This window comes from Lolium perenne, chromosome 6, assembly GCF_019359855.2.
Source record: "Lolium perenne isolate Kyuss_39 chromosome 6, Kyuss_2.0, whole genome shotgun sequence".
In the NCBI taxonomy this organism is placed as follows: Eukaryota; Viridiplantae; Streptophyta; class Magnoliopsida; order Poales; family Poaceae; genus Lolium; species Lolium perenne.
In genome coordinates this window covers 84528422-84537815 of record NC_067249.2, presented here as the reverse complement: position 1 = coordinate 84537815, position 9394 = coordinate 84528422, and the positions used below count along the sequence as shown (strand labels likewise).

General features: G+C 47.7%; 1 long non-coding RNA gene across 1 annotated transcript; it reads right to left on the bottom strand.

The window, feature by feature from the left end:
* Positions 1-1095: 1095 nt before the first annotated feature.
* Positions 1096-8316, bottom strand: LOC139832238 (uncharacterized). Its single transcript, XR_011747020.1, has 3 exons — positions 7855-8316; positions 7645-7717; positions 1096-1442 (listed from the first exon to the last, which is right to left on the bottom strand). It is a non-coding gene; the product is annotated as an uncharacterized lncRNA (long non-coding RNA).
* Positions 8317-9394: the final 1078 nt, after the last annotated feature.

Here is a 9394-nt window from a genome sequence, read left to right as displayed (position 1 = left end):
TGGCTACAGATGCTCATGATAGTTGGACCAATCAGTCTCGTCCAGGTCGATGGCAATCGGGGTATTCTCTTGCCGTATTCGGCCGTGCATGATGAATACTAGGAAGCATAGGCGCGGCGGCACGCCGCGCCCGTGGTGTTAACCAATTTTGCTTGAGTGCTTCATGTTACCTATTTTAGTTTGGAGTGTGATTCTACCAATTTTGCTTGAGTGCTTCATGTTACCTATTTTAGTTTGGAGTGTGATTCTGATAGGTGTAGAACATTTTACCTGAAGAATGACGGTGGAGATGTGTGGTAGAGGAGTTTCCTTTCTGTCTATGGAGGCTTTGATCGATGTGAGAGAACATAAGATAGGTATTCTGGTAGGTCTAGGTGCCTGAGTAGTTTCGCGGTGCTAGGCTTTGCTAGGGGATATACGTCCCAAGGTTGCTGACACATGTCAAAGCAAGGCTAGGTTATCTGAACCTTTAGTGACAATTAAAAATGAAGCCTGACATTACAGCTCATGTAGAAGTACCACAGAGTGAAAAGATGTATCAGGCAACCTATATCCTAGAACAAATTTGGCAATGGTTCGTAGTTATGTGAAAGTTGTCAGCCTTAAATTATACAAATTCAACATACACTGTTGCTGCACAACATAAGGAATTGTAACTCGATATGTATCACATGTAGTGATGCCAACCATTACTGAAAGAGAGAAAACAAACTATCTAACCGATTACATCATTCCTGAGCCGCCAAAGTAGCTATAGTTCAGATTGTCTATCTAGCTGATGATATTGGGTGTCAACCTTAGTACAACATCTAGATGGACAAAAGGTCTAAAATAATTTAAAAAAGCTAGATGGACAAAAGGTCAGGCCTTTTCGTGGTAAAGTGAAAAAGATTGCTACCGTGCACACAAACTTCTAGATTTCAGCTCAGTCATTTGAGAAACATGTATTGCAGGAACCTGCAGGTTAATATCAACATACAGTGAATGCTCACTTGTCCCATCTTATTTTCAGAAAGGGAACATCAGGTATAGTATAACAATATATGGCACAACCAAAATACTTGGTCAATGCTCAGTTTTTTATAAGGTGCCATCTTGTGCAATCAAGTATACTTTATAATTTTCAAGTTAGAAAAGGAATTTTGGTGTATTCTCTCAATGCTGACATCCAAAACATGCTTAAACCCAACAACATGCTCTATCACTGAATGATTTCGAATGGATACACAACCTGTTAACCAAATTGCAGCCTCAAAACCATATGTGAGCCAGAGCACATGCGTCAGGGCCACCGAGAACAGAGCCTGCTTGAGCCTCCTTGACGACGGCGCCAACCTTGAAACCAACCGTCTGACTGTTGTCCCACGCACTGCTCGCAGCTTCCATGGTTTATCCGTGACACTCTCCTTGGGGCTACTGCATGGGCGGTGGTCGAGGCAACACTACAAGCTCGGATTGAGCTAGGGCCTAGGGCCATATTAATAACCGGGTATTAATATTGGAATTTGCGCTAACTGCCCATTTAAGATGGGATGCACGTTATAAATAAGAAGCTCCTAGATAAGAGGCTAATATGGATGCATAAACATGCAGTAAATGTTGCATTATTGCACATATAGTAAAAGAAGATAAAAGCTACTCCCTCCTTCTCAGGGCATAAGGCGTATAAAATTTTCTGTTTTTTGATCAAGGCTTAAGGCGCCAGGTCTCTCCCTCCCGACGGTTTCCCAAATTGCCCCTCCGATCCCAGGCCGCACACGCCCGTCTTCCTCCTCGAGTCGCTCGCGTCATCGACTATCTCTTCGACTCCTGCGCCGAATTACTGCCGCCGCCTCGCAGACTCCCTATAGATCATGGTGGCCGTGGCAGGGATCCTCTCCCCTTCACTCGCCCACTTCCTCTTGCCCTTTCTCCCATTCTTTTCTTCTTGCGGACTCCCTATAGATCATGGCGGCTGTGGCAGTTCAGTTCCAAAGGGCGGCGGCGCTCATGGTGGTGGGGGCGGCGTTGGTGGCGCTAGCCGCCGTGTTCCTGGTCTCCCCTGCCGTCCGAGCGATGGAGGAAGGTTGTGGTTCCAGTGTTCCTGCCATGGGCAGCGACCTGGCCATGACCGGCAATGGTGGAACCCTACCGAGGGTGCAGGGCATCCCAACCCTAGACGTGGAACAATTCATCTTGCAGGACAATGAATTCAGGGAGGAACACACAATGAACATGGAGGTATGTGCTAGCGTCAATTTGCATATGCCAGCCTCTGGTCATCTCTCCAATTTGCATATGTTCAAGAACATGTATGCTAAGTTAGTTGTACTTTTTGTATGCAGTGGCTTAATGATGTGCATAGTACTTTCGAGGAGTGGATGGACAACCTAGATAACGAACTTTCAGATGATATTGGTGCGGAGATTGCCAATGCTGCGGAGATGGATGGTGCTGCGGATGTGGACATTGTTGCGGAGATGGATGGTGCTGCGGATGTGGACATTGTTGCGGAGATGGACGATGTTGCAGAGATGGGTGGTGCTGCAGAGATGGACGGTGCTGCGGACATGGGCGGTGCTGCGGAGTTCGATGTGGACATTGTTGCGGACATGGATGGTGCTGCGGACATCGCTATCTTCTCCTCCGTTCTGCTCAGCTTCCGTATCTTGCCCATCGTTCTCCTGGTCATGGCCACCATCGGCACCTCCACGGCCACCGCGTCCCCTCCCAGGAGCTCCACGCCCACGAGCGCCTCGTCCTGCTGCTCCGCGCCCAGGAGCTCCGCGTCCACGCCCACGAGCGCCTCGTCCTGCTGCTCCGAGCCCAGGAGCTCCGCGTCCACGCCCACGAGCGCCTCGTCCAGCAGCTCCGCGCCCAGGCTGCCCAGCACGTCCACGGGCTCGTGCGGCGACGGAGGGACTAGTGAACATGAAGACGCCGTCGAACAGAGGGAAGGGCACGAGTTGAGCCTCACCGTCACCTCCGTCACCACTGTCACGGCCAGCTCCGTCGGCGCTTGAGTCGCCCGTGAACTGTGCGCCACGGCCAGCTCCGTCGCCGCTTGAGTCGCCCGTGAACTGTGCACCACGGCCAGCTCCGTCGGCGCTTGAGTCACCCGTGAACTGTGCGCCACGGTCAGCTCCGTCGCCGCTTGAGTCGCCCGCGGCACGGCGAGCTGCAGCACTGCTTGTCTCGCCCACGTACAGCGGGCCACGTCCTAGACCGTGTCCGCCACCGCCTGATACCTCCGAGTTCCACCTCTGAGCTGATCGCAGACCGGTGAGGCCGAGAGTTCGCCGTCGTCCACCGTTCCCCCCGTCCGTCGATGAATTAAAGTCCAGCATCTGCTCTGGCTCATCAACATTGCTATCCTCATCTGCTCAAAACAGAGAAACTTGTAAGAATTGAATCACTCCGTCTCCAACTGAAATAACAGAACAAAATCAATAAGTTTACCTCCGTCGCTCTCCATCCCAAAGAAAAAATCTCCTGCAAGTTCCCTGGCCTCCCCATCGAAATCATCAAGAGCATCCCAGTCGATGGGATCGTTCAGGTCGAGCTGCGCCATGAATTGAGGTAGAAGAAGCAGGACTACACGAAAGAGACAATGAGCAAAGCAACCATGGCGCCAAGCTTTTATAGGCCGTCAAAAATTTCGACATGGATTTGAAACCATGGCGCCAAGACCACATCTTCGCATCTGATCTCGATCTACACCGTGCAAATTCGTGCTGATCCGTGGCACTACGTTCTGACCAACCGGTGTTCATGTAATCCTCTCTGGTTGGGCAGAAATCTGTTCCATGGATCGCCCTCTCCATCAATGGAGGTCCGGTGCTGGAGAGAGAGAAGGGAGCAACGTGGAGAAGGCAGCCGGCAAGAAGGGGAAACCGAAGAGGCAGGGAAGTTAAGGAGAGAGAATTAAGGAGGTGCTTCGGGCTGCATGCAGGGGCAGGAAAGGAAGTTAACTGATATTTTCTCTCCTGCCTAACGATGCATCAACTCTCCTTAATAAGTGTGCAAAAAAATATACGCCTTATGCCCTGAGAAGGAGGGAGTACTACTCAAGGGACGCGGCGTTTCGGCTCATATCACCAGATGATCATACTATCGAATTTTTGACAAAAGAGACCACCTGCGCGAGTGAATTGTCAAAAAGGACCACCTCCGAAAATTATTGTCAAAAAGGACCACCTACGTCGTGGCGGCACGCATGCCAGGTGACACGTGTCGCGTGCCGCCACAGCCGGAGGCGGCAGGGCCTGCCGCCGTTGCCCCTGGCAGCATGTCCACAATGATCAATGAATAGTCTCCTGATCGATGAACAGTGCACGCTAGATACAAAATTTGTTGAATTTGTCTTTTTTGCTGAGCCCAAAATATAACGTATTTTACAGTGAATTTTTGTACGATTGTAGTGCATAGAGTTAGCTACATGTAGGTATTTTTTCGAATTTTTTGAGATATTTTAAAAAAAAATCAAAATGGGCTACTATTCATAGATCAGCACAATATGGACATGCCGCCGTTGCCTATGGCGGCAGGCCCTGCCGCCTCCGGCTGTGGTGGCAGGCGACACGTGTCGCCTGGCACGCGTGCCGCCACGGTGTAGGTGGTCTTTTTTGACAATAATTTTCGGAGGTGGTCCTTTTTGACAATTCACTCGCGCAGGTGGTCTCTTTTGTCAAAAATTCCATACTATCTGGACCATCCACTTTTGCGTGGAGATCTGTTTTGTCAGATATTGTCAGGCGAGCTCATCTCGCTGAAAATGAAATATACCAGCGAGTTGTGCGCACTGTTCGTCGGTACGTATAGGAATTAATGCTCTGGTTGAGCTCTGCTGTCAGTAGAGTTAACGACCATTTTCTTGAGCCGGTGGAGCAGAAAAATTGAGAAAATCTGTACTGCTGGTCCAAGATTTGGAATCCGCGTGGGTTGCAGGGGGTTAGGGACGGCGGCGGATGCGGAGGCGGGCAGCTTCGCCGCCTATTCCTGGAGGTTGGAGCCATGGATTTCCCAATCGATCCGGTTGAAAGGTTGGTACGTCTTGTGCTTGGCATCCCGTAGTATTTGCCTACGTTGGTAGGAAGCCTGGATTGCGAATTTGATTGCGAGAATTTCTCCTCGACCTGTCCCGGTTTGATTCGGTGACTCGAGCGCGGGGGCTGCCATTATGGATCCAGGCTCTGTAGTTCGTATAGAGGAGGAGGGGGCGGTTAGTGTGGTAGCTGCCGTGGGCTGTGGCGGAGGCACCGGGAGACGACGATGCTGTCAGCGTCGGGCCGCGGCTAAGAAAATTCAGAGCAATTGCTCGGATGCAGAGAGAGCATGGCCGCGGCAGGGTGAACGGGAAGAGGAGGTTGGGGCAGATTTAGAATAGTCCCAGAAGCTCCAGGCTGGATTAAACGGCGAGTTCCTGCTTAAGTTTTAGTTGAGTAAATCTTGTTTTCGTGCGTGCAGATCAAACATTCTAGCTTTCATTGTGGAATTCCATACTACACTGTCAACTTCAGTCCGTCTTGTTTTCTTTGCATAAACTTTCAGTGTTGGCAATGTAGATGTAATTATTTACTACCAATGTCGATGGTAAAAAGATGCAATTATTGCATACCACTAGAGAGTAGAGACATAACGGTTTTGGTAAGCATGTAGGATATACAGGAGGTGCAGGAACGGGACACTTACATTTGTTTTCGTGGGGTGGATCTCTGTTGCGCTATGCAAGGTAAGGGTTCAGGCAAACGCTGCGGAACACACTCCTTGTGCCAACAGAATTGGTGCATTGGAGAAATTAATTCGTAGTTACCCTAAGAAGCGAGGAAAGCATGTTGTCGAGCATGACATTCGATTCACTGAGCAAGGCGTATGAATTCTACAAGGAACATGGGTTCGGCGTAAGGTATGGCAAGAGCAGGCTGAACCCTGGAAGGTCGAAGACAATGCAAGAGCAGGCTGAACCCTGGGTGTGGGGTAAGTAAATGGTCAATTGTTCACATGGATGCTTGCTGGCACGAGCAATGTTTTTACCATTCAAGTTTGTGATGCAAGGAAAACCTATTGGGGGGAACACCAGATCTTGTTGCGAGTGCCCGGCCGATCCAGAACAGTTGACTCTCAAAGTTGACCCAGAAGCTTCTAGAAGTTCCTAGTTGGACAAAATTGTCAGTGCCTTGGTAACTGTTGTTCGAGATTTATTTGTGGTCGTGCATTCATACCGTTCTTCTGGAATCCATGCCATGCATACTTCACTGCTAGCACTTTCATTCAGTAGCGTTTGATACCCAAATTCAGTGTGTACCAGGTGGTAATTCATAGGAGACAAAGAGGTGCGTGAACTTAGTCTGATTATTTTTGGGATGGAATTGCATTGTGCTTTGCAGGGCAAGGGTCGGAGCCAACTGCAGAGCGTACTCCGTGCGCAAACAAAATTGGAGCACCGGAGAAATCGATCGGAGGTTATCCCGAGAAGAGAAGAGAGCATGTTGTTATAGTTTGATGATGTGAAATCTCCTCTTCCCGTGATGTGGTCATAGTTGACACCACGCATAGAACTAATCTTTACAACATGACATTCGTGCCGGGGTTAGGGACGTGGGTGGCTGGTGGGGAAAATCTTGCGTAAGGGTAAATCGTGAGTCGTCGAACACACCAGCGCTCATGTCGCCATCGCCTTCGTAGCGGCAGAGCAGCATATGTATCTGACCTCCAATAGTGGGTGCGAACAAACTTCTCGGTGCTGGCATTGAGGTACATCTTGCCTTCCCCCGTCAAACAACAACCTCGATGGGCCACCTGCACTCGCCGCATCTGTCTTCCCGCAGGTTGACGGGGTCGGCTCCCCGCCGGCGAGAAAATCCGTGAACTGATATGGGAGTTTCTTTCGGCTGAGGGGGTCCTCGATGATGTGGACGACAAACTCGAAGTGCATGGTGAACATGCACTCCCACTTCTCAGGGGAGGGTGAGCGCGCAAGCGACGGTGAGCGTGCAGATCCAGCATGGCCGCCCCTGCCCCGGCCCTGCGGCCGCACCCTCTGCCTCGGTCCCTACGACCCATAGAAGACGAAGCGATCACGGTCGCTATGAGACGGGCCCAAAGCAGAGGGTGCAGTCACGTGATGCGTCCGTGCAGACACATTTTAACCAAATTTGTCTGCATTTGCGTTCCTGCAGACAAAACAATATTTTGCGTCAATATAAATTATCACTTTGCTTTTGTTTTCGTTTGCCTCGGAGGGCTGAAGATACCCTAAGCGAGCCAAAGGAATAAGACGGTCGCAATGAAGCGACGATGGGTGCATTTAATGAGATTGTTGATGCCGGAACAGGATTTTGAGTGCACGGTACAAGAAATAGTGAATCGTCATGTACAGGTTTGGCCCTGCCCGTCTGATTGGTACAAGTCCGTTGCTGTCATTGTGGGACCATGCACTGTGCAAATAGTCTGTACTACAGAATACACACTAGAATACGTGTCAGCAGCAGAGATCCCGAGGTGGCTCGGTGGTCTAGATAATATGTTCATCTGGACGTACGACCCGAAACAGATTTCCGCTACTCAAGAAGTTTTCTTCGTTTGCACCAACAGCATACATAATAGCTTCAGATTCTGCCCTTAGATGTAAAAGAGAGCATGTAAAATTATAAAAAGAATATGTACCTGAAATGGGACTTGCTCAGAGCCTCATCTTCAATTTGTGTACATAGTCAAAAGTAAGGATCCTGACTTCATCCTGAAGTAAATAAATTAGTCAGCAGCACGAACAGAATACCATACCTTTGGTTCACTTCTTTCAGATTTGCACGGCTAAACTGGAAAAATAAAAGATAAGCCAATATTCCAAAAATCAAGAATGAAACATCTTGTTACCCAGTTGATGAGTGTAACTTTGGGATAAGCTGATTTTACGATAATAATTGTTATCGACTGGCTGCTAAAGCTTTTCATCCTCAGAATGAGACATTACTTTTGTAAATATCCATTACTGTGAAAACCTGTAACTATGAATATTAACCTGTAATGAAAAAGAAGCACATGTCTTCCCATTTCTATGAACTTCGCAAGATGTGAAGTGCACAAATAAGCTAGATGTCTCTTCTTATCAGCAGATAGAATAGAAACTATTGTCTGCTAAAAAAACTGCATGGATGGAACTAAATGCTTGGATGCACATAAATTAATAACCCTTGAGAGAATGATGAGTGATTTTGTACATTATGGGAGTCGATACAGTGGTCATAGTACTGAAAACTGCAGGACATACCAATATTGCGCTGGCTGTAAATATCAGTAGATTTCGAATCCTGAAGAACACTCATTGGCTCAGGACATTTGAAAATCAGAACTGAACCAGGACCTGGAACATCCACTTGAAGAGATATTACATCTATACTCCAAAAAGCATGCGGAAACCTGAAGTATATGTGATACAAATGTTGCAAAAAACAACTCATGATCTTCCACCCATTTTTTCTAGGCGGCCTAGAAAAACCCAAAGGTCACCCATAAATGAAAACTAAATAGAATAGAAATTGGATGAAGCTACTGTAAACACTGATGGCAATAACAATTCATAAAACTTCAGTAAAAACTTCTACTCGATGTACTTCTATATTTTTTGCCAATTGCATACAACATATTCTGATGATTTCTTATGAAAATCAGAGCATTTTACTTGCTTTATCATTATCCATGTTTCTGAGAGTAAACTAAGGTTACCATGTTATATCAAGTAACCCAAATGGTCACCAAAGGGGCTAATCTCTTGGTCAAATAACAATTTATGGATATAAATGATTTAGGAAAGTAGAAAGTACTAACCAATCCAATCTATACTTTGAGTAAAATACAATCTATGAATCTGTACTCACCTTCCCAGTAGAAGTCTTGTTGACACTCGTTTTGCAATTCTCAATAAGGCGGACAACTTGAAGAACTCAACGGCACACTGCACGGACAGTTACATCCAGCCTCTTGTGTTGATGATGGCAGTGAACCCCCATCTCGTGCAGATGTTCTTGATATCAAATAGGGTTAGCTAAAACACACACAAAATTAATTATCTCCAGATTTGCTAGTCCTAAATTAAGATAATGATCAAGCCTCTTCTCTCAAGCATCACGTCTAATAGTTTGGAAGTGATGCTCTATGCCATGGTCGAAACACAACAATCAGATGAACAATACAACACAGAGAGGTAAAGGTAAGGTAATAATCTAAAAGGAGATAGCCGAGGAGAATACAGAGGAGTAATTAGAGGAAAGAGATCAGGAAGGCAAGAGAAAAAAAAAAGGACTCAGGCGCCCCTGTACCAAGTGTTCACCGCGGCAGGATCCCCCGGTGTGCCTACCTTCGATGAAGTAGTAGCAGCCACCTTCCCCACCGCCTCCACTGTCGAGGAGATCACCTG